Genomic DNA, 20,103 nt, shown 5'->3' on the forward strand with positions numbered 1-20,103 from the left:
AGTTCAGTTGATATGCAATGATGAAGTTTATAAAACACAACTATTTAGCAGAGGTTGGTTTCAATCCATTGACCGCTGGGTTTCACAATGTGAATTATGGTCTACAAATACAGTCGAGCAATTTTCTAGCAAACCATTTCTCTGTATATAGAGAACCAAAATGGGGAAGTGAAAAAAAACTTAGCTAGTTTGTAGAAAAAGATGCAATGCAGCACAATTTAGCAGAGGATGGTTTCGATCCATCGACCTCTGGGTTATGGGCCCAGCACGCTTCCGCTGCGCCACTCTGCTTGTGTTAACAGATGTACAGAGTAAAATTCTAATGACTGTTTGTGTTCAGGTCGATGACATGTAAATTTTCAGCCATTACATATTTGTTGGCGACTAGAGTACTCCTGGGGTTCTGCAATTGTTTCTTTGTTTTTTTTTGCTTTCTTGTGTCATATTATTGTTGAAAATCATTAGAGGAAATGGTGTCTGACCATTGTTTAAGGTTCCGGTTAAAACTGGTGGGTGCGTCCGGCTGTTAGACGAAAGTTCGGCAGGCGTTTGTGTCTCTGTGGCGCAATCGGTTAGCGCGTTCGGCTGTTAACCGAAAGGTTGGTGGTTCGAGTCCACCCAGGGACGTTGGTTCCTTTTGCTTGGGTAGCATGCTACAGTTGAAGACGTTTTCACATTGGTGCTCAGCATCTCCATAAAGTAAAAGCACTGTTGCTGCCTAAGATTTGAATTCACAAGGCAAACTGGAGAAAAAACTTTCCGGTTGTGTTTCTGTCTACATGTCCAGAAAGAGCATAGCTGTCTGGTATTTGCCAGAAGGTTGAAAACATCTGATAGAATACACAAAACTTCCTTCGAGCCGGAATTGAACCAGCGACCTAAGGATTGCTAATTTAGATCTACAGTCCTCCGCTCTACCAGCTGAGCTATCGAAGGCTTGATTTAGCCATTGTTGAAAGTCTTCAAGGTTTGGACGTGTGTGCCACGAGCAGGTGGCATAAACAATTCACTCGGCCAACTGAAAAAGGAATCCAAAGATTGTATTGGAGAATGCGGGCATCGATCCCGCTACCTCTCGCATGCTAAGTTTCACACCACACCATGTCACAGTTTACTTATAGTCAAATGTGCCATTGAGTGCTTTTTTTTTTTTTTTTTTTTTTTTTTTAAGTACAGATTCCTTTCTCCCATATTTGAAGAACATCTACGTAGTTCACAATGTGAATTATGGCCTACAAATACAGTCGGGCAATTTTCTAGCAAACCATTTCTATGTATGTAGAGAACCAGACTGGGGGAGTAAAAAAAACTTACCTAGTTTGTAGAAAAAAGTTGTAATGCAGCACAATCCCAAGCAAAAAGATTGACCTTTTATGGTTTGGTTTGAATATAGAAAATGCTGAGAGGTCGCGAATCTCCTTCTGGTCCTTTGGCACGAGTTGTACTGGGATTTAGGATTTTGACTAGTGTTTTTGATCCGAGACACGTTTGCTGTTGACAGAAAAGTTCAGTTGATATGCAATGATGAAGTTTATAAATCACAACTATTTAGCAGAGGTTGGTTTCGATCCATCGACCGCTGGGTTTCACAATGTGAATTATGGCCTACAAATACAGTCGGGCAATTTTCTAGCAAACCATTTCTATGTATGTAGAGAACCAGACTGGGGGAGTAAAAAAAACTTACCTAGTTTGTAGAAAAAAGTTGTAATGCAGCACAATCCCAAGCAAAAAGATTGACCTTTTATGGTTTGGTTTGAATATAGAAAATGCTGAGAGGTCGCGAATCTCCTTCTGGTCCTTTGGCACGAGTTGTACTGGGATTTAGGATTTTGACTAGTGTTTTTGATCCGAGACACGTTTGCTGTTGACAGAAAAGTTCAGTTGATATGCAATGATGAAGTTTATAAAACACAACTATTTAGCAGAGGTTGGTTTCGATCCATCGACCGCTGGGTTTCACAATGTGAATTATGGCCTACAAATACAGTCGAGCAATTTTCTAGTAAACCATTTCTCTGTATATAGAGAACCAAACTGGGGGAATGAAAAAAAACTTACCTAGTTTGTAGAAAAAAGTTGTAATGCAGCACAATCCCAAGCGAAAAGATTGATCTTTTATGGTTTGGTTTGAATATAGAAAATGCTGAGAGGTCGCGAATCTCCTTCTGGTCCTTTGGCACGAGTTGTACTGGGATTTAGGATTTTGACTAGTGTTTTTGATCCGAGACACGTTTGCTGTTGACAGAAAAGTTCAGTTGATATGCAATGATGAAGTTTATAAAACACAACTATTTAGCAGAGGTTGGTTTCAATCCATTGACCGCTGGGTTTCACAATGTGAATTATGGTCTACAAATACAGTCGAGCAATTTTCTAGCAAACCATTTCTCTGTATATAGAGAACCAAAATGGGGAAGTGAAAAAAAACTTAGCTAGTTTGTAGAAAAAGATGCAATGCAGCACAATTTAGCAGAGGATGGTTTCGATCCATCGACCTCTGGGTTATGGGCCCAGCACGCTTCCGCTGCGCCACTCTGCTTGTGTTAACAGATGTACAGAGTAAAATTCTAATGACTGTTTGTGTTCAGGTCGATGACATGTAAATTTTCAGCCATTACATATTTGTTGGCGACTAGAGTACTCCTGGGGTTCTGCAATTGTTTCTTTGTTTTTTTTTGCTTTCTTGTGTCATATTATTGTTGAAAATCATTAGAGGAAATGGTGTCTGACCATTGTTTAAGGTTCCGGTTAAAACTGGTGGGTGCGTCCGGCTGTTAGACGAAAGTTCGGCAGGCGTTTGTGTCTCTGTGGCGCAATCGGTTAGCGCGTTCGGCTGTTAACCGAAAGGTTGGTGGTTCGAGTCCACCCAGGGACGTTGGTTCCTTTTGCTTGGGTAGCATGCTACAGTTGAAGACGTTTTCACATTGGTGCTCAGCATCTCCATAAAGTAAAAGCACTGTTGCTGCCTAAGATTTGAATTCACAAGGCAAACTGGAGAAAAAACTTTCCGGTTGTGTTTCTGTCTACATGTCCAGAAAGAGCATAGCTGTCTGGTATTTGCCAGAAGGTTGAAAACATCTGATAGAATACACAAAACTTCCTTCGAGCCGGAATTGAACCAGCGACCTAAGGATTGCTAATTTAGATCTACAGTCCTCCGCTCTACCAGCTGAGCTATCGAAGGCTTGATTTAGCCATTGTTGAAAGTCTTCAAGGTTTGGACGTGTGTGCCACGAGCAGGTGGCATAAACAATTCACTCGGCCAACTGAAAAAGGAATCCAAAGATTGTATTGGAGAATGCGGGCATCGATCCCGCTACCTCTCGCATGCTAAGTTTCACACCACACCATGTCACAGTTTACTTATAGTCAAATGTGCCATTGAGTGCTTTTTTTTTTTTTTTTTTTTTTTTTTTAAGTACAGATTCCTTTCTCCCATATTTGAAGAACATCTACGTAGTTCACAATGTGAATTATGGCCTACAAATACAGTCGGGCAATTTTCTAGCAAACCATTTCTATGTATGTAGAGAACCAGACTGGGGGAGTAAAAAAAACTTACCTAGTTTGTAGAAAAAAGTTGTAATGCAGCACAATCCCAAGCAAAAAGATTGACCTTTTATGGTTTGGTTTGAATATAGAAAATGCTGAGAGGTCGCGAATCTCCTTCTGGTCCTTTGGCACGAGTTGTACTGGGATTTAGGATTTTGACTAGTGTTTTTGATCCGAGACACGTTTGCTGTTGACAGAAAAGTTCAGTTGATATGCAATGATGAAGTTTATAAATCACAACTATTTAGCAGAGGTTGGTTTCGATCCATCGACCGCTGGGTTTCACAATGTGAATTATGGCCTACAAATACAGTCGGGCAATTTTCTAGCAAACCATTTCTATGTATGTAGAGAACCAGACTGGGGGAGTAAAAAAAACTTACCTAGTTTGTAGAAAAAAGTTGTAATGCAGCACAATCCCAAGCAAAAAGATTGACCTTTTATGGTTTGGTTTGAATATAGAAAATGCTGAGAGGTCGCGAATCTCCTTCTGGTCCTTTGGCACGAGTTGTACTGGGATTTAGGATTTTGACTAGTGTTTTTGATCCGAGACACGTTTGCTGTTGACAGAAAAGTTCAGTTGATATGCAATGATGAAGTTTATAAAACACAACTATTTAGCAGAGGTTGGTTTCGATCCATCGACCGCTGGGTTTCACAATGTGAATTATGGCCTACAAATACAGTCGAGCAATTTTCTAGTAAACCATTTCTCTGTATATAGAGAACCAAACTGGGGGAATGAAAAAAAACTTACCTAGTTTGTAGAAAAAAGTTGTAATGCAGCACAATCCCAAGCGAAAAGATTGATCTTTTATGGTTTGGTTTGAATATAGAAAATGCTGAGAGGTCGCGAATCTCCTTCTGGTCCTTTGGCACGAGTTGTACTGGGATTTAGGATTTTGACTAGTGTTTTTGATCCGAGACACGTTTGCTGTTGACAGAAAAGTTCAGTTGATATGCAATGATGAAGTTTATAAAACACAACTATTTAGCAGAGGTTGGTTTCAATCCATTGACCGCTGGGTTTCACAATGTGAATTATGGTCTACAAATACAGTCGAGCAATTTTCTAGCAAACCATTTCTCTGTATATAGAGAACCAAAATGGGGAAGTGAAAAAAAACTTAGCTAGTTTGTAGAAAAAGATGCAATGCAGCACAATTTAGCAGAGGATGGTTTCGATCCATCGACCTCTGGGTTATGGGCCCAGCACGCTTCCGCTGCGCCACTCTGCTTGTGTTAACAGATGTACAGAGTAAAATTCTAATGACTGTTTGTGTTCAGGTCGATGACATGTAAATTTTCAGCCATTACATATTTGTTGGCGACTAGAGTACTCCTGGGGTTCTGCAATTGTTTCTTTGTTTTTTTTTGCTTTCTTGTGTCATATTATTGTTGAAAATCATTAGAGGAAATGGTGTCTGACCATTGTTTAAGGTTCCGGTTAAAACTGGTGGGTGCGTCCGGCTGTTAGACGAAAGTTCGGCAGGCGTTTGTGTCTCTGTGGCGCAATCGGTTAGCGCGTTCGGCTGTTAACCGAAAGGTTGGTGGTTCGAGTCCACCCAGGGACGTTGGTTCCTTTTGCTTGGGTAGCATGCTACAGTTGAAGACGTTTTCACATTGGTGCTCAGCATCTCCATAAAGTAAAAGCACTGTTGCTGCCTAAGATTTGAATTCACAAGGCAAACTGGAGAAAAAACTTTCCGGTTGTGTTTCTGTCTACATGTCCAGAAAGAGCATAGCTGTCTGGTATTTGCCAGAAGGTTGAAAACATCTGATAGAATACACAAAACTTCCTTCGAGCCGGAATTGAACCAGCGACCTAAGGATTGCTAATTTAGATCTACAGTCCTCCGCTCTACCAGCTGAGCTATCGAAGGCTTGATTTAGCCATTGTTGAAAGTCTTCAAGGTTTGGACGTGTGTGCCACGAGCAGGTGGCATAAACAATTCACTCGGCCAACTGAAAAAGGAATCCAAAGATTGTATTGGAGAATGCGGGCATCGATCCCGCTACCTCTCGCATGCTAAGTTTCACACCACACCATGTCACAGTTTACTTATAGTCAAATGTGCCATTGAGTGCTTTTTTTTTTTTTTTTTTTTTTTTTTTTTTTTAAGTACAGATTCCTTTCTCCCATATTTGAAGAACATCTACGTAGTTCACAATGTGAATTATGGCCTACAAATACAGTCGGGCAATTTTCTAGCAAACCATTTCTATGTATGTAGAGAACCAGACTGGGGGAGTAAAAAAAACTTACCTAGTTTGTAGAAAAAAGTTGTAATGCAGCACAATCCCAAGCAAAAAGATTGACCTTTTATGGTTTGGTTTGAATATAGAAAATGCTGAGAGGTCGCGAATCTCCTTCTGGTCCTTTGGCACGAGTTGTACTGGGATTTAGGATTTTGACTAGTGTTTTTGATCCGAGACACGTTTGCTGTTGACAGAAAAGTTCAGTTGATATGCAATGATGAAGTTTATAAATCACAACTATTTAGCAGAGGTTGGTTTCGATCCATCGACCGCTGGGTTTCACAATGTGAATTATGGCCTACAAATACAGTCGGGCAATTTTCTAGCAAACCATTTCTATGTATGTAGAGAACCAGACTGGGGGAGTAAAAAAAACTTACCTAGTTTGTAGAAAAAAGTTGTAATGCAGCACAATCCCAAGCAAAAAGATTGACCTTTTATGGTTTGGTTTGAATATAGAAAATGCTGAGAGGTCGCGAATCTCCTTCTGGTCCTTTGGCACGAGTTGTACTGGGATTTAGGATTTTGACTAGTGTTTTTGATCCGAGACACGTTTGCTGTTGACAGAAAAGTTCAGTTGATATGCAATGATGAAGTTTATAAAACACAACTATTTAGCAGAGGTTGGTTTCGATCCATCGACCGCTGGGTTTCACAATGTGAATTATGGCCTACAAATACAGTCGAGCAATTTTCTAGTAAACCATTTCTCTGTATATAGAGAACCAAACTGGGGGAATGAAAAAAAACTTACCTAGTTTGTAGAAAAAAGTTGTAATGCAGCACAATCCCAAGCGAAAAGATTGATCTTTTATGGTTTGGTTTGAATATAGAAAATGCTGAGAGGTCGCGAATCTCCTTCTGGTCCTTTGGCACGAGTTGTACTGGGATTTAGGATTTTGACTAGTGTTTTTGATCCGAGACACGTTTGCTGTTGACAGAAAAGTTCAGTTGATATGCAATGATGAAGTTTATAAAACACAACTATTTAGCAGAGGTTGGTTTCAATCCATTGACCGCTGGGTTTCACAATGTGAATTATGGTCTACAAATACAGTCGAGCAATTTTCTAGCAAACCATTTCTCTGTATATAGAGAACCAAAATGGGGAAGTGAAAAAAAACTTAGCTAGTTTGTAGAAAAAGATGCAATGCAGCACAATTTAGCAGAGGATGGTTTCGATCCATCGACCTCTGGGTTATGGGCCCAGCACGCTTCCGCTGCGCCACTCTGCTTGTGTTAACAGATGTACAGAGTAAAATTCTAATGACTGTTTGTGTTCAGGTCGATGACATGTAAATTTTCAGCCATTACATATTTGTTGGCGACTAGAGTACTCCTGGGGTTCTGCAATTGTTTCTTTGTTTTTTTTTGCTTTCTTGTGTCATATTATTGTTGAAAATCATTAGAGGAAATGGTGTCTGACCATTGTTTAAGGTTCCGGTTAAAACTGGTGGGTGCGTCCGGCTGTTAGACGAAAGTTCGGCAGGCGTTTGTGTCTCTGTGGCGCAATCGGTTAGCGCGTTCGGCTGTTAACCGAAAGGTTGGTGGTTCGAGTCCACCCAGGGACGTTGGTTCCTTTTGCTTGGGTAGCATGCTACAGTTGAAGACGTTTTCACATTGGTGCTCAGCATCTCCATAAAGTAAAAGCACTGTTGCTGCCTAAGATTTGAATTCACAAGGCAAACTGGAGAAAAAACTTTCCGGTTGTGTTTCTGTCTACATGTCCAGAAAGAGCATAGCTGTCTGGTATTTGCCAGAAGGTTGAAAACATCTGATAGAATACACAAAACTTCCTTCGAGCCGGAATTGAACCAGCGACCTAAGGATTGCTAATTTAGATCTACAGTCCTCCGCTCTACCAGCTGAGCTATCGAAGGCTTGATTTAGCCATTGTTGAAAGTCTTCAAGGTTTGGACGTGTGTGCCACGAGCAGGTGGCATAAACAATTCACTCGGCCAACTGAAAAAGGCATCCAAAGATTGTATTGGAGAATGCGGGCATCGATCCCGCTACCTCTCGCATGCTAAGTTTCACACCACACCATGTCACAGTTTACTTATAGTCAAATGTGCCATTGAGTGCTTTTTTTTTTTTTTTTTTTTAAGTACAGATTCCTTTCTCCCATATTTGAAGAACATCTACGTAGTTCACAATGTGAATTATGGCCTACAAATACAGTCGGGCAATTTTCTAGCAAACCATTTCTATGTATGTAGAGAACCAGACTGGGGGAGTAAAAAAAACTTACCTAGTTTGTAGAAAAAAGTTGTAATGCAGCACAATCCCAAGCAAAAAGATTGACCTTTTATGGTTTGGTTTGAATATAGAAAATGCTGAGAGGTCGCGAATCTCCTTCTGGTCCTTTGGCACGAGTTGTACTGGGATTTAGGATTTTGACTAGTGTTTTTGATCCGAGACACGTTTGCTGTTGACAGAAAAGTTCAGTTGATATGCAATGATGAAGTTTATAAATCACAACTATTTAGCAGAGGTTGGTTTCGATCCATCGACCGCTGGGTTTCACAATGTGAATTATGGCCTACAAATACAGTCGGGCAATTTTCTAGCAAACCATTTCTATGTATGTAGAGAACCAGACTGGGGGAGTAAAAAAAACTTACCTAGTTTGTAGAAAAAAGTTGTAATGCAGCACAATCCCAAGCAAAAAGATTGACCTTTTATGGTTTGGTTTGAATATAGAAAATGCTGAGAGGTCGCGAATCTCCTTCTGGTCCTTTGGCACGAGTTGTACTGGGATTTAGGATTTTGACTAGTGTTTTTGATCCGAGACACGTTTGCTGTTGACAGAAAAGTTCAGTTGATATGCAATGATGAAGTTTATAAAACACAACTATTTAGCAGAGGTTGGTTTCGATCCATCGACCGCTGGGTTTCACAATGTGAATTATGGCCTACAAATACAGTCGAGCAATTTTCTAGTAAACCATTTCTCTGTATATAGAGAACCAAACTGGGGGAATGAAAAAAAACTTACCTAGTTTGTAGAAAAAAGTTGTAATGCAGCACAATCCCAAGCGAAAAGATTGATCTTTTATGGTTTGGTTTGAATATAGAAAATGCTGAGAGGTCGCGAATCTCCTTCTGGTCCTTTGGCACGAGTTGTACTGGGATTTAGGATTTTGACTAGTGTTTTTGATCCGAGACACGTTTGCTGTTGACAGAAAAGTTCAGTTGATATGCAATGATGAAGTTTATAAAACACAACTATTTAGCAGAGGTTGGTTTCAATCCATTGACCGCTGGGTTTCACAATGTGAATTATGGTCTACAAATACAGTCGAGCAATTTTCTAGCAAACCATTTCTCTGTATATAGAGAACCAAAATGGGGAAGTGAAAAAAAACTTAGCTAGTTTGTAGAAAAAGATGCAATGCAGCACAATTTAGCAGAGGATGGTTTCGATCCATCGACCTCTGGGTTATGGGCCCAGCACGCTTCCGCTGCGCCACTCTGCTTGTGTTAACAGATGTACAGAGTAAAATTCTAATGACTGTTTGTGTTCAGGTCGATGACATGTAAATTTTCAGCCATTACATATTTGTTGGCGACTAGAGTACTCCTGGGGTTCTGCAATTGTTTCTTTGTTTTTTTTTGCTTTCTTGTGTCATATTATTGTTGAAAATCATTAGAGGAAATGGTGTCTGACCATTGTTTAAGGTTCCGGTTAAAACTGGTGGGTGCGTCCGGCTGTTAGACGAAAGTTCGGCAGGCGTTTGTGTCTCTGTGGCGCAATCGGTTAGCCCGTTCGGCTGTTAACCGAAAGGTTGGTGGTTCGAGTCCACCCAGGGACGTTGGTTCCTTTTGCTTGGGTAGCATGCTACAGTTGAAGACGTTTTCACATTGGTGCTCAGCATCTCCATAAAGTAAAAGCACTGTTGCTGCCTAAGATTTGAATTCACAAGGCAAACTGGAGAAAAAACTTTCCGGTTGTGTTTCTGTCTACATGTCCAGAAAGAGCATAGCTGTCTGGTATTTGCCAGAAGGTTGAAAACATCTGATAGAATACACAAAACTTCCTTCGAGCCGGAATTGAACCAGCGACCTAAGGATTGCTAATTTAGATCTACAGTCCTCCGCTCTACCAGCTGAGCTATCGAAGGCTTGATTTAGCCATTGTTGAAAGTCTTCAAGGTTTGGACGTGTGTGCCACGAGCAGGTGGCATAAACAATTCACTCGGCCAACTGAAAAAGGAATCCAAAGATTGTATTGGAGAATGCGGGCATCGATCCCGCTACCTCTCGCATGCTAAGTTTCACACCACACCATGTCACAGTTTACTTATAGTCAAATGTGCCATTGAGTGCTTTTTTTTTTTTTTTTTTTTTTTTTTTAAGTACAGATTCCTTTCTCCCATATTTGAAGAACATCTACGTAGTTCACAATGTGAATTATGGCCTACAAATACAGTCGGGCAATTTTCTAGCAAACCATTTCTATGTATGTAGAGAACCAGACTGGGGGAGTAAAAAAAACTTACCTAGTTTGTAGAAAAAAGTTGTAATGCAGCACAATCCCAAGCAAAAAGATTGACCTTTTATGGTTTGGTTTGAATATAGAAAATGCTGAGAGGTCGCGAATCTCCTTCTGGTCCTTTGGCACGAGTTGTACTGGGATTTAGGATTTTGACCCGAGACACGTTTGCTGTTGACAGAAAAGTTCAGTTGATATGCAATGATGAAGTTTATAAATCACAACTATTTAGCAGAGGTTGGTTTCGATCCATCGACCGCTGGGTTTCACAATGTGAATTATGGCCTACAAATACAGTCGGGCAATTTTCTAGCAAACCATTTCTATGTATGTAGAGAACCAGACTGGGGGAGTAAAAAAAACTTACCTAGTTTGTAGAAAAAAGTTGTAATGCAGCACAATCCCAAGCAAAAAGATTGACCTTTTATGGTTTGGTTTGAATATAGAAAATGCTGAGAGGTCGCGAATCTCCTTCTGGTCCTTTGGCACGAGTTGTACTGGGATTTAGGATTTTGACTAGTGTTTTTGATCCGAGACACGTTTGCTGTTGACAGAAAAGTTCAGTTGATATGCAATGATGAAGTTTATAAAACACAACTATTTAGCAGAGGTTGGTTTCGATCCATCGACCGCTGGGTTTCACAATGTGAATTATGGCCTACAAATACAGTCGAGCAATTTTCTAGTAAACCATTTCTCTGTATATAGAGAACCAAACTGGGGGAATGAAAAAAAACTTACCTAGTTTGTAGAAAAAAGTTGTAATGCAGCACAATCCCAAGCGAAAAGATTGATCTTTTATGGTTTGGTTTGAATATAGAAAATGCTGAGAGGTCGCGAATCTCCTTCTGGTCCTTTGGCACGAGTTGTACTGGGATTTAGGATTTTGACTAGTGTTTTTGATCCGAGACACGTTTGCTGTTGACAGAAAAGTTCAGTTGATATGCAATGATGAAGTTTATAAAACACAACTATTTAGCAGAGGTTGGTTTCAATCCATTGACCGCTGGGTTTCACAATGTGAATTATGGTCTACAAATACAGTCGAGCAATTTTCTAGCAAACCATTTCTCTGTATATAGAGAACCAAAATGGGGAAGTGAAAAAAAACTTAGCTAGTTTGTAGAAAAAGATGCAATGCAGCACAATTTAGCAGAGGATGGTTTCGATCCATCGACCTCTGGGTTATGGGCCCAGCACGCTTCCGCTGCGCCACTCTGCTTGTGTTAACAGATGTACAGAGTAAAATTCTAATGACTGTTTGTGTTCAGGTCGATGACATGTAAATTTTCAGCCATTACATATTTGTTGGCGACTAGAGTACTCCTGGGGTTCTGCAATTGTTTCTTTGTTTTTTTTTGCTTTCTTGTGTCATATTATTGTTGAAAATCATTAGAGGAAATGGTGTCTGACCATTGTTTAAGGTTCCGGTTAAAACTGGTGGGTGCGTCCGGCTGTTAGACGAAAGTTCGGCAGGCGTTTGTGTCTCTGTGGCGCAATCGGTTAGCGCGTTCGGCTGTTAACCGAAAGGTTGGTGGTTCGAGTCCACCCAGGGACGTTGGTTCCTTTTGCTTGGGTAGCATGCTACAGTTGAAGACGTTTTCACATTGGTGCTCAGCATCTCCATAAAGTAAAAGCACTGTTGCTGCCTAAGATTTGAATTCACAAGGCAAACTGGAGAAAAAACTTTCCGGTTGTGTTTCTGTCTACATGTCCAGAAAGAGCATAGCTGTCTGGTATTTGCCAGAAGGTTGAAAACATCTGATAGAATACACAAAACTTCCTTCGAGCCGGAATTGAACCAGCGACCTAAGGATTGCTAATTTAGATCTACAGTCCTCCGCTCTACCAGCTGAGCTATCGAAGGCTTGATTTAGCCATTGTTGAAAGTCTTCAAGGTTTGGACGTGTGTGCCACGAGCAGGTGGCATAAACAATTCACTCGGCCAACTGAAAAAGGCATCCAAAGATTGTATTGGAGAATGCGGGCATCGATCCCGCTACCTCTCGCATGCTAAGTTTCACACCACACCATGTCACAGTTTACTTATAGTCAAATGTGCCATTGAGTGCTTTTTTTTTTTTTTTTTTTAAGTACAGATTCCTTTCTCCCATATTTGAAGAACATCTACGGAGTTCACAATGTGAATTATGGCCTACAAATACAGTCGGGCAATTTTCTAGCAAACCATTTCTATGTATGTAGAGAACCAGACTGGGGGAGTAAAAAAAACTTACCTAGTTTGTAGAAAAAAGTTGTAATGCAGCACAATCCCAAGCAAAAAGATTGACCTTTTATGGTTTGGTTTGAATATAGAAAATGCTGAGAGGTCGCGAATCTCCTTCTGGTCCTTTGGCACGAGTTGTACTGGGATTTAGGATTTTGACTAGTGTTTTTGATCCGAGACACGTTTGCTGTTGACAGAAAAGTTCAGTTGATATGCAATGATGAAGTTTATAAATCACAACTATTTAGCAGAGGTTGGTTTCGATCCATCGACCGCTGGGTTTCACAATGTGAATTATGGCCTACAAATACAGTCGGGCAATTTTCTAGCAAACCATTTCTATGTATGTAGAGAACCAGACTGGGGGAGTAAAAAAAACTTACCTAGTTTGTAGAAAAAAGTTGTAATGCAGCACAATCCCAAGCAAAAAGATTGACCTTTTATGGTTTGGTTTGAATATAGAAAATGCTGAGAGGTCGCGAATCTCCTTCTGGTCCTTTGGCACGAGTTGTACTGGGATTTAGGATTTTGACTAGTGTTTTTGATCCGAGACATGTTTGCTGTTGACAGAAAAGTTCAGTTGATATGCAATGATGAAGTTTATAAAACACAACTATTTAGCAGAGGTTGGTTTCGATCCATCGACCGCTGGGTTTCACAATGTGAATTATGGCCTACAAATACAGTCGAGCAATTTTCTAGTAAACCATTTCTCTGTATATAGAGAACCAAACTGGGGGAATGAAAAAAAACTTACCTAGTTTGTAGAAAAAAGTTGTAATGCAGCACAATCCCAAGCGAAAAGATTGATCTTTTATGGTTTGGTTTGAATATAGAAAATGCTGAGAGGTCGCGAATCTCCTTCTGGTCCTTTGGCACGAGTTGTACTGGGATTTAGGATTTTGACTAGTGTTTTTGATCCGAGACACGTTTGCTGTTGACAGAAAAGTTCAGTTGATATGCAATGATGAAGTTTATAAAACACAACTATTTAGCAGAGGTTGGTTTCAATCCATTGACCGCTGGGTTTCACAATGTGAATTATGGTCTACAAATACAGTCGAGCAATTTTCTAGCAAACCATTTCTCTGTATATAGAGAACCAAAATGGGGAAGTGAAAAAAAACTTAGCTAGTTTGTAGAAAAAGATGCAATGCAGCACAATTTAGCAGAGGATGGTTTCGATCCATCGACCTCTGGGTTATGGGCCCAGCACGCTTCCGCTGCGCCACTCTGCTTGTGTTAACAGATGTACAGAGTAAAATTCTAATGACTGTTTGTGTTCAGGTCGATGACATGTAAATTTTCAGCCATTACATATTTGTTGGCGACTAGAGTACTCCTGGGGTTCTGCAATTGTTTCTTTGTTTTTTTTTGCTTTCTTGTGTCATATTATTGTTGAAAATCATTAGAGGAAATGGTGTCTGACCATTGTTTAAGGTTCCGGTTAAAACTGGTGGGTGCGTCCGGCTGTTAGACGAAAGTTCGGCAGGCGTTTGTGTCTCTGTGGCGCAATCGGTTAGCGCGTTCGGCTGTTAACCGAAAGGTTGGTGGTTCGAGTCCACCCAGGGACGTTGGTTCCTTTTGCTTGGGTAGCATGCTACAGTTGAAGACGTTTTCACATTGGTGCTCAGCATCTCCATAAAGTAAAAGCACTGTTGCTGCCTAAGATTTGAATTCACAAGGCAAACTGGAGAAAAAACTTTCCGGTTGTGTTTCTGTCTACATGTCCAGAAAGAGCATAGCTGTCTGGTATTTGCCAGAAGGTTGAAAACATCTGATAGAATACACAAAACTTCCTTCGAGCCGGAATTGAACCAGCGACCTAAGGATTGCTAATTTAGATCTACAGTCCTCCGCTCTACCAGCTGAGCTATCGAAGGCTTGATTTAGCCATTGTTGAAAGTCTTCAAGGTTTGGACGTGTGTGCCACGAGCAGGTGGCATAAACAATTCACTCGGCCAACTGAAAAAGGAATCCAAAGATTGTATTGGAGAATGCGGGCATCGATCCCGCTACCTCTCGCATGCTAAGTTTCACACCACACCATGTCACAGTTTACTTATAGTCAAATGTGCCATTGAGTGCTTTTTTTTTTTTTTTTTTTTTTTTTTTAAGTACAGATTCCTTTCTCCCATATTTGAAGAACATCTACGTAGTTCACAATGTGAATTATGGCCTACAAATACAGTCGGGCAATTTTCTAGCAAACCATTTCTATGTATGTAGAGAACCAGACTGGGGGAGTAAAAAAAACTTACCTAGTTTGTAGAAAAAAGTTGTAATGCAGCACAATCCCAAGCAAAAAGATTGACCTTTTATGGTTTGGTTTGAATATAGAAAATGCTGAGAGGTCGCGAATCTCCTTCTGGTCCTTTGGCACGAGTTGTACTGGGATTTAGGATTTTGACCCGAGACACGTTTGCTGTTGACAGAAAAGTTCAGTTGATATGCAATGATGAAGTTTATAAATCACAACTATTTAGCAGAGGTTGGTTTCGATCCATCGACCGCTGGGTTTCACAATGTGAATTATGGCCTACAAATACAGTCGGGCAATTTTCTAGCAAACCATTTCTATGTATGTAGAGAACCAGACTGGGGGAGTAAAAAAAACTTACCTAGTTTGTAGAAAAAAGTTGTAATGCAGCACAATCCCAAGCAAAAAGATTGACCTTTTATGGTTTGGTTTGAATATAGAAAATGCTGAGAGGTCGCGAATCTCCTTCTGGTCCTTTGGCACGAGTTGTACTGGGATTTAGGATTTTGACTAGTGTTTTTGATCCGAGACACGTTTGCTGTTGACAGAAAAGTTCAGTTGATATGCAATGATGAAGTTTATAAAACACAACTATTTAGCAGAGGTTGGTTTCGATCCATCGACCGCTGGGTTTCACAATGTGAATTATGGCCTACAAATACAGTCGAGCAATTTTCTAGTAAACCATTTCTCTGTATATAGAGAACCAAACTGGGGGAATGAAAAAAAACTTACCTAGTTTGTAGAAAAAAGTTGTAATGCAGCACAATCCCAAGCGAAAAGATTGATCTTTTATGGTTTGGTTTGAATATAGAAAATGCTGAGAGGTCGCGAATCTCCTTCTGGTCCTTTGGCACGAGTTGTACTGGGATTTAGGATTTTGACTAGTGTTTTTGATCCGAGACACGTTTGCTGTTGACAGAAAAGTTCAGTTGATATGCAATGATGAAGTTTATAAAACACAACTATTTAGCAGAGGTTGGTTTCAATCCATTGACCGCTGGGTTTCACAATGTGAATTATGGTCTACAAATACAGTCGAGCAATTTTCTAGCAAACCATTTCTCTGTATATAGAGAACCAAAATGGGGAAGTGAAAAAAAACTTAGCTAGTTTGTAGAAAAAGATGCAATGCAGCACAATTTAGCAGAGGATGGTTTCGATCCATCGACCTCTGGGTTATGGGCCCAGCACGCTTCCGCTGCGCCACTCTGCTTGTGTTAACAGATGTACAGAGTAAAATTCTAATGACTGTTTGTGTTCAGGTCGATGACATGTAAATTTTCAGCCATTACATATTTGTTGGCGACTAGAGTACTCCTGGGGTTCTGCAATTGTTTCTTTGTTTTTTTTTGCTTTCTTGTGTCATATTATTGTTGAAAATCATTAGAGGAAATGGTGTCTGACCATTGTTTAAGGTTCCGGTTAAAACTGGTGGGTGCGTCCGGCTGTTAGACGAAAGTTCGGCAGGCGTTTGTGTCTCTGTGGCGCAATCGGTTAGCGCGTTCGGCTGTTAACCGAAAGGTTGGTGGTTCGAGTCCACCCAGGGACGTTGGTTCCTTTTGCTTGGGTAGCATGCTACAGTTGAAGACGTTTTCACATTGGTGCTCAGCATCTCCATAAAGTAAAAGCACTGTTGCTGCCTAAGATTTGAATTCACAAGGCAAACTGGAGAAAAAACTTTCCGGTTGTGTTTCTGTCTACATGTCCAGAAAGAGCATAGCTGTCTGGTATTTGCCAGAAGGTTGAAAACATCTGATAGAATACACAAAACTTCCTTCGAGCCGGAATTGAACCAGCGACCTAAGGATTGCTAATTTAGATCTACAGTCCTCCGCTCTACCAGCTGAGCTATCGAAGGCTTGATTTAGCCATTGTTGAAAGTCTTCAAGGTTTGGACGTGTGTGCCACGAGCAGGTGGCATAAACAATTCACTCGGCCAACTGAAAAAGGCATCCAAAGATTGTATTGGAGAATGCGGGCATCGATCCCGCTACCTCTCGCATGCTAAGTTTCACACCACACCATGTCACAGTTTACTTATAGTCAAATGTGCCATTGAGTGCTTTTTTTTTTTTTTTTTTTTTTTTTTAAGTACAGATTCCTTTCTCCCATATTTGAAGAACATCTACGTAGTTCACAATGTGAATTATGGCCTACAAATACAGTCGGGCAATTTTCTAGCAAACCATTTCTATGTATGTAGAGAACCAGACTGGGGGAGTAAAAAAAACTTACCTAGTTTGTAGAAAAAAGTTGTAATGCAGCACAATCCCAAGCAAAAAGATTGACCTTTTATGGTTTGGTTTGAATATAGAAAATGCTGAGAGGTCGCGAATCTCCTTCTGGTCCTTTGGCACGAGTTGTACTGGGATTTAGGATTTTGACTAGTGTTTTTGATCCGAGACACGTTTGCTGTTGACAGAAAAGTTCAGTTGATATGCAATGATGAAGTTTATAAATCACAACTATTTAGCAGAGGTTGGTTTCGATCCATCGACCGCTGGGTTTCACAATGTGAATTATGGCCTACAAATACAGTCGGGCAATTTTCTAGCAAACCATTTCTATGTATGTAGAGAACCAGACTGGGGGAGTAAAAAAAACTTACCTAGTTTGTAGAAAAAAGTTGTAATGCAGCACAATCCCAAGCAAAAAGATTGACCTTTTATGGTTTGGTTTGAATATAGAAAATGCTGAGAGGTCGCGAATCTCCTTCTGGTCCTTTGGCACGAGTTGTACTGGGATTTAGGATTTTGACTAGTGTTTTTGATCCGAGACACGTTTGCTGTTGACAGAAAAGTTCAGTTGATATGCAATGATGAAGTTTATAAAACACAACTATTTAGCAGAGGTTGGTTTCGATCCATCGACCGCTGGGTTTCACAATGTGAATTATGGCCTACAAATACAGTCGAGCAATTTTCTAGTAAACCATTTCTCTGTATATAGAGAACCAAACTGGGGGAATGAAAAAAAACTTACCTAGTTTGTAGAAAAAAGTTGTAATGCAGCACAATCCCAAGCGAAAAGATTGATCTTTTATGGTTTGGTTTGAATATAGAAAATGCTGAGAGGTCGCGAATCTCCTTCTGGTCCTTTGGCACGAGTTGTACTGGGATTTAGGATTTTGACTAGTGTTTTTGATCCGAGACACGTTTGCTGTTGACAGAAAAGTTCAGTTGATATGCAATGATGAAGTTTATAAAACACAACTATTTAGCAGAGGTTGGTTTCAATCCATTGACCGCTGGGTTTCACAATGTGAATTATGGTCTACAAATACAGTCGAGCAATTTTCTAGCAAACCATTTCTCTGTATATAGAGAACCAAAATGGGGAAGTGAAAAAAAACTTAGCTAGTTTGTAGAAAAAGATGCAATGCAGCACAATTTAGCAGAGGATGGTTTCGATCCATCGACCTCTGGGTTATGGGCCCAGCACGCTTCCGCTGCGCCACTCTGCTTGTGTTAACAGATGTACAGAGTAAAATTCTAATGACTGTTTGTGTTCAGGTCGATGACATGTAAATTTTCAGCCATTACATATTTGTTGGCGACTAGAGTACTCCTGGGGTTCTGCAATTGTTTCTTTGTTTTTTTTTGCTTTCTTGTGTCATATTATTGTTGAAAATCATTAGAGGAAATGGTGTCTGACCATTGTTTAAGGTTCCGGTTAAAACTGGTGGGTGCGTCCGGCTGTTAGACGAAAGTTCGGCAGGCGTTTGTGTCTCTGTGGCGCAATCGGTTAGCGCGTTCGGCTGTTAACCGAAAGGTTGGTGGTTCGAGTCCACCCAGGGACGTTGGTTCCTTTTGCTTGGGTAGCATGCTACAGTTGAAGACGTTTTCACATTGGTGCTCAGCATCTCCATAAAGTAAAAGCACTGTTGCTGCCTAAGATTTGAATTCACAAGGCAAACTGGAGAAAAAACTTTCCGGTTGTGTTTCTGTCTACATGTCCAGAAAGAGCATAGCTGTCTGGTATTTGCCAGAAGGTTGAAAACATCTGATAGAATACACAAAACTTCCTTCGAGCCGGAATTGAACCAGCGACCTAAGGATTGCTAATTTAGATCTACAGTCCTCCGCTCTACCAGCTGAGCTATCGAAGGCTTGATTTAGCCATTGTTGAAAGTCTTCAAGGTTTGGACGTGTGTGCCACGAGCAGGTGGCATAAACAATTCACTCGGCCAACTGAAAAAGGAATCCAAAGATTGTATTGGAGAATGCGGGCATCGATCCCGCTACCTCTCGCATGCTAAGTTTCACACCACACCATGTCACAGTTTACTTATAGTCAAATGTGCCATTGAGTGCTTTTTTTTTTTTTTTTTTTTTTTTTTTAAGTACAGATTCCTTTCTCCCATATTTGAAGAACATCTACGTAGTTCACAATGTGAATTATGGCCTACAAATACAGTCGGGCAATTTTCTAGCAAACCATTTCTATGTATGTAGAGAACCAGACTGGGGGAGTAAAAAAAACTTACCTAGTTTGTAGAAAAAAGTTGTAATGCAGCACAATCCCAAGCAAAAAGATTGACCTTTTATGGTTTGGTTTGAATATAGAAAATGCTGAGAGGTCGCGAATCTCCTTCTGGTCCTTTGGCACGAGTTGTACTGGGATTTAGGATTTTGACTAGTGTTTTTGATCCGAGACACGTTTGCTGTTGACAGAAAAGTTCAGTTGATATGCAATGATGAAGTTTATAAATCACAACTATTTAGCAGAGGTTGGTTTCGATCCATCGACCGCTGGGTTTCACAATGTGAATTATGGCCTACAAATACAGTCGGGCAATTTTCTAGCAAACCATTTCTATGTATGTAGAGAACCAGACTGGGGGAGTAAAAAAAACTTACCTAGTTTGTAGAAAAAAGTTGTAATGCAGCACAATCCCAAGCAAAAAGATTGACCTTTTATGGTTTGGTTTGAATATAGAAAATGCTGAGAGGTCGCGAATCTCCTTCTGGTCCTTTGGCACGAGTTGTACTGGGATTTAGGATTTTGACTAGTGTTTTTGATCCGAGACACGTTTGCTGTTGACAGAAAAGTTCAGTTGATATGCAATGATGAAGTTTATAAAACACAACTATTTAGCAGAGGTTGGTTTCGATCCATCGACCGCTGGGTTTCACAATGTGAATTATGGCCTACAAATACAGTCGAGCAATTTTCTAGTAAACCATTTCTCTGTATATAGAGAACCAAACTGGGGGAATGAAAAAAAACTTACCTAGTTTGTAGAAAAAAGTTGTAATGCAGCACAATCCCAAGCGAAAAGATTGATCTTTTATGGTTTGGTTT

General features: G+C 40.3%; 8 non-coding genes across 8 annotated transcripts; all 8 read left to right on the forward strand.

Moving 5' to 3' along the window:
* The first annotated feature begins 553 nt into the window (after window positions 1–553).
* TRNAN-GUU (transfer RNA asparagine (anticodon GUU)) lies at window positions 554–627 on the forward strand. The gene has a single exon. It is a non-coding gene; the product is annotated as a tRNA-Asn (tRNA).
* Window positions 628–2,804: 2,177 nt separating this feature from the next.
* TRNAN-GUU (transfer RNA asparagine (anticodon GUU)) lies at window positions 2,805–2,878 on the forward strand. Its single transcript has one exon. It is a non-coding gene; the product is annotated as a tRNA-Asn (tRNA).
* A 2,177-nt stretch (window positions 2,879–5,055) lies between these two features.
* TRNAN-GUU (transfer RNA asparagine (anticodon GUU)) lies at window positions 5,056–5,129 on the forward strand. The gene has a single exon. It is a non-coding gene; the product is annotated as a tRNA-Asn (tRNA).
* A 2,182-nt stretch (window positions 5,130–7,311) lies between these two features.
* Window positions 7,312–7,385, forward strand: TRNAN-GUU (transfer RNA asparagine (anticodon GUU)). Its single transcript has one exon. It is a non-coding gene; the product is annotated as a tRNA-Asn (tRNA).
* A 4,408-nt stretch (window positions 7,386–11,793) lies between these two features.
* TRNAN-GUU (transfer RNA asparagine (anticodon GUU)) lies at window positions 11,794–11,867 on the forward strand. The gene has a single exon. It is a non-coding gene; the product is annotated as a tRNA-Asn (tRNA).
* A 2,169-nt stretch (window positions 11,868–14,036) lies between these two features.
* TRNAN-GUU (transfer RNA asparagine (anticodon GUU)) lies at window positions 14,037–14,110 on the forward strand. The gene has a single exon. It is a non-coding gene; the product is annotated as a tRNA-Asn (tRNA).
* Window positions 14,111–16,274: 2,164 nt separating this feature from the next.
* Window positions 16,275–16,348, forward strand: TRNAN-GUU (transfer RNA asparagine (anticodon GUU)). The gene has a single exon. It is a non-coding gene; the product is annotated as a tRNA-Asn (tRNA).
* A 2,176-nt stretch (window positions 16,349–18,524) lies between these two features.
* TRNAN-GUU (transfer RNA asparagine (anticodon GUU)) lies at window positions 18,525–18,598 on the forward strand. Its single transcript has one exon. It is a non-coding gene; the product is annotated as a tRNA-Asn (tRNA).
* The last annotated feature ends 1,505 nt before the right edge of the window (window positions 18,599–20,103 follow it).

The sequence above is a fragment of the Dendrobates tinctorius genome, unplaced genomic scaffold (genome assembly GCF_039654945.1).
Source record: "Dendrobates tinctorius isolate UK_male_01 unplaced genomic scaffold, ASM3965494v1 ptg000251l, whole genome shotgun sequence".
Lineage (NCBI taxonomy): Eukaryota > Metazoa > Chordata > Amphibia > Anura > Dendrobatidae > Dendrobates > Dendrobates tinctorius.